This window comes from Helianthus annuus, chromosome 15 (genome assembly GCF_002127325.2).
Source record: "Helianthus annuus cultivar XRQ/B chromosome 15, HanXRQr2.0-SUNRISE, whole genome shotgun sequence".
In the NCBI taxonomy this organism is placed as follows: Eukaryota; Viridiplantae; Streptophyta; class Magnoliopsida; order Asterales; family Asteraceae; genus Helianthus; species Helianthus annuus.
The window spans coordinates 107,705,669-107,718,485 of NC_035447.2; the positions used below are offsets into that span (position 1 = coordinate 107,705,669).

Here is a 12,817-nt window from a genome sequence, read left to right on the forward strand (position 1 = left end):
CTCCAACCAAGGTTTGGGTTGTTTTGCCATCCTTGGTTGTAAGTGCCCGTTGGAGGACCCGACGGCCTAGGTCTATTATCAATGTAGCTTACCGACTCTTGTTGATCGTCTGTTTCTTTCATACAACTCCAATTTTCATGTGGCCCGCCACACCCTTCACAAGCCATAACCGAGACTGTTTTTGTCATTTCTAATTTTTTTATTTTTGAAGAAAGGGCCTCGATTTGGGCTTGTAAAGAAGTGCTTTCATCAACCTTATGGGCGCCCGGGGCAATAGATTTATTGCCTCGGGGGGTGTGCCACTGAAAATTGGTTTGAGCAATTTCCTCAATTTGGTTATATATTTCATGCGGGCGGCGATTACCTAAAAGTCGCCCGGAGCTAGAGTCAAGTGTCTGCCTTGTGTGTGGCAACAATCCATTATAGAAAGTGGATACTTGTTGCCATATCGCAAGGCCATGATGTGGACACTTGCGCAATAGTTCCTTGAACCTTTCCCAAGTTTCATATAAGGATTCCCCGTCCTCTTGTGAATATGTATTAATTTCAGTCATTAATTTAGCCGTTTTAGCTGGAGGGAAATACTTATATAGAAATTTTTGGGCTAGTTCATCCCAGGTGTTTACCGATCCAGCTGGGAGGGCGTTGAGCCAAGCTTTTGCTCGGTCTTTTAGTGAAAAAGGAAACATTCGAAGGCGGATGGCGTCATTTGATGCTCCATTGATCCGAAAGGTATCACATATTTCTAAGAAATTAGTAATATGTAGATGGGGATCCTCGTCCGCAAGCCCATGGAAGGTTGCGGAGTTTTGGAGCATTTGTATCAAATGCGGCCGAAGTTCGAAGTTATTGGCTTCAACATTCGGTGCATTGATAGCGGCGCCTAGGTTACCTACGGTGGGTCGTAGATAATCCATAAGGGTACGTTGGTCCGCCATTGGAGGTGGATTCCCCGAAACTTTCGCTTGGTTTTTAGCTTTTAGTCTTTTTCTGAGAAAGCGTTCGGGTTCTTCTAGAGGTTCTTTTATGTCCTTATTAGAACTGGAGCTCATACACTATGTAGGATGGTGTCTGGTTCCAAGTCCTGCAATAAAAACAGAAAAGAATGCTGGTCAGAAGGTTCACCACGGCCCCGTGCTTAGTGAACATGGCCCGTGGTCGGAGTTGCATTGGTTGTTTTCCAGATCCCAATTACTGGAGAGTTGGACACGGCCCCGTGTTGCACCGACACGGCCCCGTGGTTAGCCTTCTGTAACTTGGAAAACTAAAAACTGCCAGTAACTATGCTGGGCACGGCCCGTGTCCAACCAGGCACGGCCCGTGCTGAGCTCTGCAGAAGCTGAAAAACTAAGAAAATCCTAAAAAAATAAAAATATGATTAGGCCGTTGACTCCTAACTTTCTTAAAATCCTTGTGTCCCCGGCAACGGCGCCACAAACTTGATGTGCGTGTAGTGTAATATATTTTTAATGTATATTTAAGCCCTTTTTACACTTTTAGCCAAGTTTTAAATTTATAAAACACGATATTTACTAACACTAAACACACATATGGGCAAGTGCACCCATCGTGGACGTAGTATAGTGTTGGTAAGATACCGAGATCGTCCAAGGACACAAGAGCTTTTAGTACCGGTTTATCCTCAACGTCTAATCAAATCAAAAAGTTAGAAAAGATTTCTAAACTAAGAAAATAAAAACTAACTAAATGCTGAAAAATAAAAATAAAATAAAAACAGATAGACAAGATGAATCACTTGGATCCGACTCGTGTATTAGTATAACCTTTGATTATTTTCGCACTTTTGCACTTGTTTAAGAGATTATCCTAGTTATTGTAGTAGGCCCCTCTTTTGAAGGCGACGTTACCCTCAACCCAGTAGTTTGAGTCAGCAAGGATACAATCCTAAAAGGGTTGGATTATTGGAAGATAATGAATTAAGTTATTAATGCAAATTATGGTAGGCCCCGCTTTTGGCGGTGACGTTACCCTCGACTAAGTAGTCTGAGTCAGCAGGGATACAGTCCTAAATAGCCGGGTTATAGTATTAATAGTAGTTGACTTATGAGGGGGTCAAAGAGTTTGGATCCCCGCCATCCAATACCTATGGGCATTGAAGGAGATCCTACTAAATTTGACCCAGGTCCCTTGCAGGACCTCTAAACGCTGAACAAGGGCAAGACCCTTACCAAACCGTTCCCTTAACCCCCGACCAGGTAGCCAACATACCTCCATATAGACCATGGAGATATGAATGGTGAAAATCTTTTATTTTATATAAACAGTAAAATAATGCCAAGACACCACGGACAAACGATAAGGAAAGATCACCTTCAACATAAGCAACTAGTTATTAAAGTCATTAATACAAAACCAAATAAAAAGTGCAAAAGATTAAAAATAAAAAGTATTATACTAAACACTTGTCTTCACCAAGTGATGTAAGAGACTTAGGCAAACATGGCCTTGATTGTCAAGAACTCTTACGATCAATCTTGGATCCCGAGACGACTCACACACTCTATGATGGACAATGGATGATCGTGGTGGATGATGGTGTTGTGATGGTGGTGGGTGGTGGATGGAGTGTGAGAGAGGTGGTGTGCCAAGGGATGAGTTGAAATGAAACCAAGCACTCCTATTTATAGGCTGAACAGAAGGCTGGGCACGGCCCCGTGTCCACTGGACACGCCACCGTGCTTGTCTGACACTCTCTCTCTCTTCATTAATTGTAATTCAAAATTACAATTAATGCGCCTGCTGTACTTTCGCCACGCCCCCGTGTTCACTGGACACGGCCCCGTGGTGGGCAATAGAAGCTTCTATAGGTTTGTCTTTTCTGCTGCTTCTTGGGTACGGCCCCGTGCTGGCTGAGCACGGGGCGTGTTCAGTTTCCTGCCTTCTCTATTTTGCTTGGGAGGATGTCGTTGAGGGGTCGGGCAATCCAATTTTGTTCCTTTTCTTGTATTTATGTTAGATTTAGCTGTCTTTTTGCTTCTTTTGTGAATTTGAGCTCATTTCATCCTGAAAATACAAAAGGAAGACAAAAACACTCTTTTTCCAACATTAGTACTTAAAAAGGGTTAGTTTTATGCCTCATTTGATGTAATTTATATGTTGCATTTTACACCCATCACCACCTAGTCTACGTGTGGGGCATATGTGTCACGAGTAGGGTCACCACCTGGTCAACACGTGGTCCCGGATGCTTATCCAGTCAAACTTCATGTTGGCGCGGCCCGCGTAAGGCCATGCTTAACCCTTACGCGGCCCGCCCGAAGGTCAGATTTCTTTTTTTTTTTGGTTTTTCATGCACGATAGGGTTTTAGGGGTCCGGGTTTGCACTTACATGTCGTTTAAGGACATTTTTGGGCAGTCCTTACATCCTCCCCACCTTATTTAAAATCTAGTCCTCGAGATTCATTAGTGAGGATACTTTCGCTTCATTTCCGATTCCAGCTCCCAAGTGTATTCAGGTCCTCTTTTAGAATCCCACTTGACTTTGACTGGTACCAGTCTTTTGTGTTTGAGAAATTTAATCTTTCTATCTTCTATTTGAAGTGGTTTCTCAACAAACTTCAGCTTTTCATTCACTTGTATATCTTGAAGAGGTACTACCAGGGGTTCGTCAGATAAACATCTCTTGAGGTTGGATACATGAAATACGCCATGTACCCCGGCTAACTCTTCTGGTAGTTGTAAGCGATAGGCAACTGGTCCTACGCGCTGAATTACTGGAAATGGTCCTATGTATCTTGGACTCAACTTTCCTTTCTTACCGAACCTAACTACTCCTTTCCAAGGAGAAACTTTCAAGAGTACCTTGTCTCCGACTTCAAAACTCTAGCGGCTTACGTCGGTTGTCTGCATAACTTTTCTGGCGATCTCTAGCCGTCTTCAATCTTTCCTTGATTTGAGTTATCTTGTCAGTGGTCCCTTGCACAATCTCAGGACCTGATAATTGGCTTTCTCCTATTTCTGCCCAGCAAACCGGAGTTCTACACTTGCGTCCATACAGTGCTTCGAACGGGGCAGCTTCGATACTTGAATGATAACTATTGTTATATGAGAATTCAATTAAGGGTAGGTGGTTATCCCAGTTACCACCAAAATTGATTACACATGCCCTGAGCATGTCTTCCAGGGTTTGGATTGTTCTTTCACTTTGTCCGTCAGTTTGCGGATGGTAGGCAGTACTTAAATTCAATCGGGTTCCCATTGCTTCTTGAAAACTCGTCCAGAAATGTGAAGTGAAACGACTATCCCTATCTGATACAATGGAGAGTGGAACTCCATGTAAGGATACTACTTCATCTACGTACAACTTGGCTAATCTTTCCATGCTAAAGGTTTCCTTGATGGGTAGAAATGAGCTGATTTGGTTAATCGGTCCACAATCACCCAAATCGCGTCATTACCTTTTCTGGTTTTAGGCAACTTAGTAACGAAATCCGTGGTTATTAGTTCCCATTTCCAAATAGGCATTTCTAATTGTTGGAGTAACCCTGAAGGTTTCTGGTGTTCTGCCTTAACTTGCGAACAAGTTAGACACTTAGATACATATCTATCTATGTCCTTTTTCATTCCTATCCACCAGAAATGATTTCTTAGGTCTTGGTATATCTTATTGTTTCCTGGGTGCACGGTATATCTAGATTTATGGGCTTCCTCTAAAATCTTATCTCTTAAATTTCCCTGTTTAGGTACCCATATCCTTTTCGTGTGAAATCTCCAAATTCCATCGGTACCTTGCTCTAGTTATTTTATATTTCCTTTCATTCCTTCAGCATCGTCATTGATTGCTGTTTCTTGAACATTCTTTAGTTATTCCATTAAATCTACTTGAAGATTTAATCTAAGAGCACGAACTCGCCTTTGCTTTTCATGATACTTATGACTGAGAGCATCCACGACTACATTTGCTTTTCCCTCGTGATATTGAATATCGCAGTCGTGGTCACTTAGAATTTCCATCCATCTTCTTTGTCTCATGTTTAATTCTTTTTGCCCAAATATGTATCTTAAACTTTTATGATCCGTATAAACGGTAAACTTACTTCCATACAAATAATGTCTCCAAATTTTGAGGGCAAAAATTATTGATCCTAACTCTAAATCATGAGTCGTATAATTTTCCTCGTGCTTCTTCAATTGCCTTGAGGCACACACAATTACCTTCTTGCGTTGCATTAGCACACATCCTAATCCTAATTTAGAAGCATCACAGTAAACTTCAAAATATTTAGTTCCTTCTGGTAAGGCAAGAATTGGGGCATTTGTTAACCTTTGTTTTAAAATCTTAAAAGCCTCTTCTTGCCTAGGTCCCCACTCAAACTTAACCGCTTTGCAAGTTAGCTTAGTTAATGGTACAGCTATCTTAGAAAAATCCTTAATGAATCGCCTATAGTACCCAGCTAATCCTAGAAAACTTCAAACTTCCATAGCTGATTGTGGGACCTTCCATTTGGTGATTGCTTCTATTTTGGAAGGATCTACGTGAATACCTTCATCATTCACCATGTGCCCTAAAAATTGTACCTCCTGGAGCCAAAATTCACACTTCGAGAATTTGGCGTAAAGCTTCTCCTTTCTTAACAAAGTTAAGAGTGCATGCAGGTGTTGACAGTGTTCTCCTTGACTTTTGGAATAAATAAGTATATCTTTGATGAAGACAATTACAAATTTATCCAAGTACGGTTTACAGATCCTATTCATCATATCCATAAATGCTGCAGGAGCATTTGTTAATCCAAAGGGCATAACTGTAAATTCGTAATGACCATACCAAGTTCTAAAAGCAGTTTTAGGTATGTCTTCTTCTTGTACCTTCAATTGATGGTATCCGGAGCGTAAATCTATCTTAGAGAAATATCTAGCTCCCTGAAGCTGATCAAAAAGATCATCAATTCTAGGTAATGGGTATCGATTCTTAATTGTAACTTTATTTAATTCCTTATAATCGATACACATTCGCATCGAACCATCTTTCTTTTTCACAAACAACACTGGTGCTCCCCAAGGGGATGAACTAGGTTGTATAAATCCTTTGCTTAGTAATTCATCTAACTGCTTTTTCAATTCTAACATTTCGGTGGGTGCTAACCGATAAGGTGCTTTAGCTATCGGTGTAGTTCCAGGAATTAGCTGAATTCTAAATTCTACTTCCCTATCGGGTGGTAATCCAGGTAGTTCTTCGGGGAATACATCCGAGTATTCTGATACTATTGGAATGTCCTTAAGTTCTTTACTTTTGGTATTAACAACTACTGAAACCATATATGCTATTCCCTACTTTCTGGAATAACTAGGCACTTTCATGACTGAAATGAATTTCATTGGCTTTGGTGGCTTGTCCCCTATAACCACAATTATTTCTCCTGATGGCGCACGAATTTCTATGGAATTCTTTTCACAAAGGATTCGAGCATGGTTGGCTACTAACCAATCCATTCCTAACACAACATCGAATCCAGCTAGGTTCATGGGTAACAGGGTTGTAGAAAATTTATAACCTGAAAGTTTTATTTTACCTTCCTGCAAGACTCGATCTATGCTAACAGAGTTACCGTTGGCTGTTTCTACTGTATAAATCTGTCTAAGCTTAGTTAAAGGTAACTTAAGAGCTTGGCAGAACGAAGTATTTATAAAACTTTGGTTTGCACCAGAGTCAAATAATACTTTCGCATAAACGTTGTGAACTAGAAACGTACCCGCTATCATATCCGGAATCAGATCCGCTTCTTGTGTAGTCAACTGAAAGGCTCTTGCATTTTTCTTGGTAGTTCCCTCTGCAGGTTTAGCCTTATTGTCAGCTGGTTTGACCAGTTTAGGGCAGTCTGGTCTAAAATGTCCAGCTTCTCCACAGTTGAAGCAGATCGTTGATTTTTTCCTCCTGCAATCTTCTTCTTGATGCCCTGGAATTTTGCAGAAATTGCAATACCCTCTGCATTTTCCAGAATGCTTTCTTTTGCAAATCCTGCAGAATGGGATAGTGGAGGATTGCCCAGTTCCTCTTTTCCTGAAGTTGTTACTAGCATTACTCCCTCGGTACCCTTGGGAAATTTTCTGAGCCAGATCCTTCTTTCTGTTTTCTTTTCGCGTGCGTACCAGATCATCTGTCAAAGTATTGGCTAATTCTACCGCATCATCAATTGTGCGAGGTCTGGCAGCTTTGACGATATTACGAATCTCGCTAATCAAACCCCAAATATAGCGAGAAATAAGTACTGCCTCTGGCGAAGCCAGAGTTGGCACGATCCTGGCATACTCGAAAAATTTCGAAGTATAACCTCGACAGTTAACATCCACCATTCGGTGGCTCAGGAACTTTTTTGCCATTTGTTCCTTCTCATATTCAGGACAAAATTTTCTTTCCACCATTTGTCTGAATTCTTCCCAACTCATAGCATAGGCCAAGTCACTTCCCTTGGCTTGCAGTACCGTATTCCACCATTCTAATGCCTCTTCCTTGAAAAGGTGAGAAGCATACATAACTTTATCTTCTTCTACACATTTACTTATTTTAATTACGGCTTCTATTTTCTCTAACCAATGCAGTGCGGCGGTCGCCCCTTCAGTACCTGCAAATTCAGCTGGTTTACAGGCAAGAAATTCCTTGTAAGTGCAACCAGGTGTTGCAGCTTTCATTTTTTTGAGTATTGGGGCCTGAATTAAGTTGTCATCATTGCCTCCTACGTTAACACTATTACTGAAATTATCGTCGCTTGTGCGTTTACTATGGTGAGCTTGTGAAGGCTCAACAGGATTTTTAACTGCAGCGACGATTGCTGGAATAGCGTTAACTATTCCCTGAGCGACAATGTTTTCTATATCTTGTCGATTTAAGAAGTGATCCTCGTTATGATTTTTCGATTAATTAACTTCATTAATCGGTTCATTTACAGCGTGTTCCATCTGATAACTAACAATATGTCTAAATAAGTTATTGGTACGAATAAATATGACCAAATGCAATTAAAATAATCGCACGAAATCACATTAAACCCATATAGCTAAAATAGTCGACTTTTATTTATATATATATCTATTACAACTTACAACGGAAAAATAAAATATACTAGGTTTATGCATTTTAATCTAGCTAGGGACATTCTATTCGGCATATTTTTATTTTATTTCTTTTTACTAGAGTTTCTCGTGTATAGATGATATAGGTGCTAGCACTGGATAAAGGTGTTGAGAACTAACTTTATTGGTTGGTCCAGGTTTGGCAGTTTACTTAATTAGAGGTTGGCATTTATTGCTGTAGTAGCTAACATATAAAGATCTGCCCATTTTTCATCTAATTCGTCTTCCCATGGGGGTTTATTACTTATTTCCTGAGTTTCCTTACTAATGATCATTTCTTTTTCTTGACTTTTTCTAATAATCCGACGTCTTTTCTTAGGGTTAAGTGGTTCCTCAAATTGTGCCTTACGAACAAATATTCCTTCCTTAGTATCTGCTGAATATTTTGAGGAATTTGCTTGAGATGAGGTTCCCTTATCTTTTGGTGAATTATCTAGCTGACAATAGATGTCCGAGATTCTTTGCTTACCCATACTGTAAATTAACAAATAGTCAAATAAAAGAAAGAAACACACAATCACACTAACATGTACAGCCAAAACTGTCGACCTTGCGACTATCCGAGTTTATATATTTTAATAGTATGCATCTGTACACACTGATTATTTTACAAAAGTTTTATTTTAGTTATTTTACAAGATTATATTATCTATTATTTTATTATTATTAAACAAACACACCACCACACCCTTTCTTTGTCAGCTAGTATTTCAGAAACGACGTTCCCTCTCGTCGTACTTCCAGGAGATCTGTTCTCCCACTTCCCGAATTCTATTCCCTGCATCCACCAACTCATCGCCATCATAGCGGAGTTCAGCTAAGTTTTCATTACTCATTGGTGGGTTTGGTGCAGGCTCCGGGTCAAACTGAGGGAAAAAGGTGTTAGGGTTATTCAAAAGGTTCTGAAATTCCCAGTCGGTGGTCCACCATTCTTCCAGTTCTGCGGGTAGAGGTTGGGGGTTCACAATGGAATCTGGGATAGCCGGCTCCAAATTTACTGGGAGTTGGGATTCAACTGGTAATAGAAAAAGTCTTCATCGGCAGGTCCGATGAGGTCACTAAGTGCCAGTTTCTGATCTAACTCCTCCCAGGGCGGCATTTCTTGAGCTTGCCCAGAACATTCTCCAATCTCTATCCCTTTTCCCTTATCCTTGGGATCCTCAACCTTTTTAGCTTTTGCCTTCGGTATCGTTGGTTTCTTCCTACGCACACGTCTCCAGCCTACAAACCTCCTTCTCTTTTTCACCTTTGGTTTATCCTCGGGTTGAGCCCGGAATACCATTGGTTCCTCAACATCAGCCTGATAGCCTGTGGTAGTATCCATATCTGTTGTATGGATAGTAAAGTTTTGAAGGGCTTCTGATAGTTCATTCATGATGTTAGCATATATGAAGAGACACACAAAATTCTATGTTAAATTCTTGTAACTAAAATTTCACAGAATCACAGAATGGCAATCAGAAATTTAAGTATTTAAGAATACTTAATTGGCTTTGAATCAGTGGCTCTGATACCACCTTTTTCCTGTCACGGCCCCCGTCCCGGTTTTACCCGGTCCAGGAGCCGCGGGGCAGAAAAACTTGTGGTATTTATTATTGATTTGGCAGCGGAAGATTTTAACAGGATCTTTTAAACTTGAAAATGCCCGATTATTTTATTTCATCACTTGGGATGACGCCGTAATTTACAATAGAGGAATTTCCCGAGGAAATTCCCCGATTTACAAAACATGTTTATTTATTTAATTGAGCCACCACTTCAAGCTTGATTAGTGCTCCGTAGCACTTTTCTTGATTCACATGAGGTCGCCTGAAACATGTTTTAAAAATATTTTTGTCAGCGGGGAAATACTGGTGAATCATTCAAATTTAATAAAACGACACATAGTTATTAATTACAGCATAAGAGCGATTACAATGGCCTTTATCTTATTTTTATCTGGCGCCGTGTCACAACCGTGTGACGATGGTCATACCACTATTGGGTTCTTTCACCCAAGTAGTGATGATTATCACTTTTAGGATTGATTAGCCTAACTGTGAGAAATTAGTAATGTGCACAATACCCCACTAGCCAGTGATTTAAGATAACCACGACTTAATCCCTGTAATTATAACTTTGAAAATAATAGGAGTATTGTAAAATACTGTTGATAAAAAGAGAATGACTCACATTGCAAGTTTATACGGGCAGAGTTTAGCCTACTGATAAGCCTGATAACCTAGTTTAAACAACAATGCACACGAACTAGGTTAGTAACTAATACATCATTTACGATAACTCACGAGATACAAACCCCCACAACGAATGACAAAGTGCGATACTAAACATCCATCTTATTCATGATGAATGACAAAGTATAACCCTAATGTGGGCAGCACTTAAACATCCATTGGATAGTTCCAATCGATCAGACATTGAATCGTAATAACGATCGAGTTAGTACCCGGTATCGTGGCAGCACCTCTCTATGTGAAATTATAGCTTTAAGCAGTCTATCTTCGTTTTTGTAAAAAGTTTTCGACAACAGAATGAAAGTCCCATGCACTGGCTATTTATAGCCTGAATTTGGGTTTTACGCGGCCCGCGTAAACCCTTACATAACTTTTACGCGGCCCGCGTGGCCACCTAGTCTACGTGTAGGGCATATATGTCACGAGTAGGGTCACCACCTGGTCAACACGTGGTCCCGGATGCTTATCCGGTTAAACTTCATGTTGACGCGGCCCGCGTAAGGCCATGCTTAACCCTTATGCGGCCCGCCTGAAGGTCAGATTTCTTGTTTTTCTTGGTTTTTCATGCACGATAGGGTTTTAGGGGTCCGGGTTTACACTTACGGGTCGTTTAGGGACATTTTTGGGCAGTCCTTACATATTATAACAATCATCACACCCAGATCATAACAAACTATCATAGATAGAACACTAACCAAGATACCGAATGGGTTGATTTGATCGAGACACTGAGAGTTCAAATGATTGGAAACAGCCGTCGAGTATGCAAGGGAGAAGAGGAGTGTTTAGGGTTTGATGTTTTATTCTAAGCTTTAAGGGTTATGAAAGTTGTGAATAAAATAACAGTCGGGCCCATTAGGCTACGAAGGGATTTGGGCCGAGGGCCTTTCTGGCGAAGAACCCTCTTTGACGAAGACTATACTTCGTCAAGAGTGATGATGACGAAGAACCTTCTTCGTCAGGAAGTGTTTGTGACGAAGGACCTTCTTCGTCAAGAAGTGAAGTTGACGAAGAACTCTAGTTATTCGCCAAAGTTATGAAGCACGTGCTATGACTAAACATTAAACAACTCACAAGTTTTCATTTACAACCAAACATAACTATACTTTAATTATTCATATATCGTGCAAATGTTACAACGTAAAACGAATTGTGAAAACAGGGTTGTGAAACAAGTGATGCGTCAAGGAAAGACCTTGAGATCTCGGGTTGTCACATGTACCATTTGGGTTTTAACCGAAGGTCAAAGTCATTTTACGACAACTTTGACTTTGGGCCATAAAACCTCTAAAATTGAACTAAAGTGGCTAGGGACACTTACAAAGGGTCCTAGCTTGAATCTTTAAGACTAGAGGGAGTCTCCTTTATCAGGAATCTCCAAGCAAGAGTGAGAAGAATGATTAGAATGAAGTGAGCAAAGAATGAGGCACTTGAAACCTCTATTTATAGTTGAAGGAAGCATTCTAGGATCAAGCCAGGTGTTATGGATGTTAAGAGATCTTCACAGGTGCCCTTAGTGGTTTTAGAAACAATCAACAAGCTCCTGGTATCGAGTTCTAAGTGATTAAGTTGGTTTATGGCAGAAACTTGCAGCTGTCAAAAAATTACTGCCCAGATACAGGCTTTACGGACCGTAAGCATGACCCCTTATGGTCCGTAACCGATTTAAATTTGTATCGCCAAGGTACCCTCCTTACGGACCGTAAGCCTGGGTCCTTGCGGTCCGTAAGAGGTTGATCAGAAACATGAATTCTTTCAAACTTGACACCTTTAGTCCTTCAACTTTTATAATCATCATTAATTATTTCGAGAGCTTGTTTCAGCATTATAAAGTCTCGGGTTTAGTAAAAGGTCACTCAGAGGCATAAATTTGCATGTTGACACTTTTAGTCCCTTCGCATACGGATTTTCAATGTTGTCCAGTTTAGTGCTTCGGAATCAATCCATTACACATTTAGGGTTTAGGACACGTGTCTTTATTTAATTGGACATGATTTTACGAGGTGTTACAGCTGGGTATCATCAAGTAAGAATGGTTGAGAGGGCTATTCATAAAACAACATTTAGAACTCATCAAGGTCTGTTTAAGTTTGTTGTTATGCCATTTGGCTTAACAAATGCCTTGCAACATTTCAGACCTTAATGAATGCTACATTTAAAACTTTAATGAGGAAAAGTACGCTAGTTTTCTTTGATGACATCTTTGTTTACAATCCAACTTTAGCACAACATTTTAAAGATTTGAAACAATTGTTGTTATTAAACATCTTTGGCTAAACCATCCTTACACTGCACCACATGTGGCTTAAGTCTTCTTAGATTATGTCTTCAAGTTACATGGTTGTCCTATGACAATTGTATCAAACCTTTTTGTGCAGACATTATTAAGAATTCAACAGCATTCTAAATTGGGGCCTATGTATATTAGTCATTTATTAGTTCCGGCGAAAATTGGTGCAGTAGCTTACAAACTAGACTTACCTAAGAGTGCTCAA

At 40.2% G+C, this 12,817-nt stretch overlaps 1 non-coding gene across 1 annotated transcript; it reads left to right on the plus strand.

The window, feature by feature from the left end:
* The first annotated feature begins 453 nt into the window (after window positions 1-453).
* On the plus strand, window positions 454-560 carry LOC118487684. Its single transcript, XR_004882627.1, has one exon. It is a non-coding gene; the product is annotated as a small nucleolar RNA R71 (small nucleolar RNA).
* The last annotated feature ends 12,257 nt before the right edge of the window (window positions 561-12,817 follow it).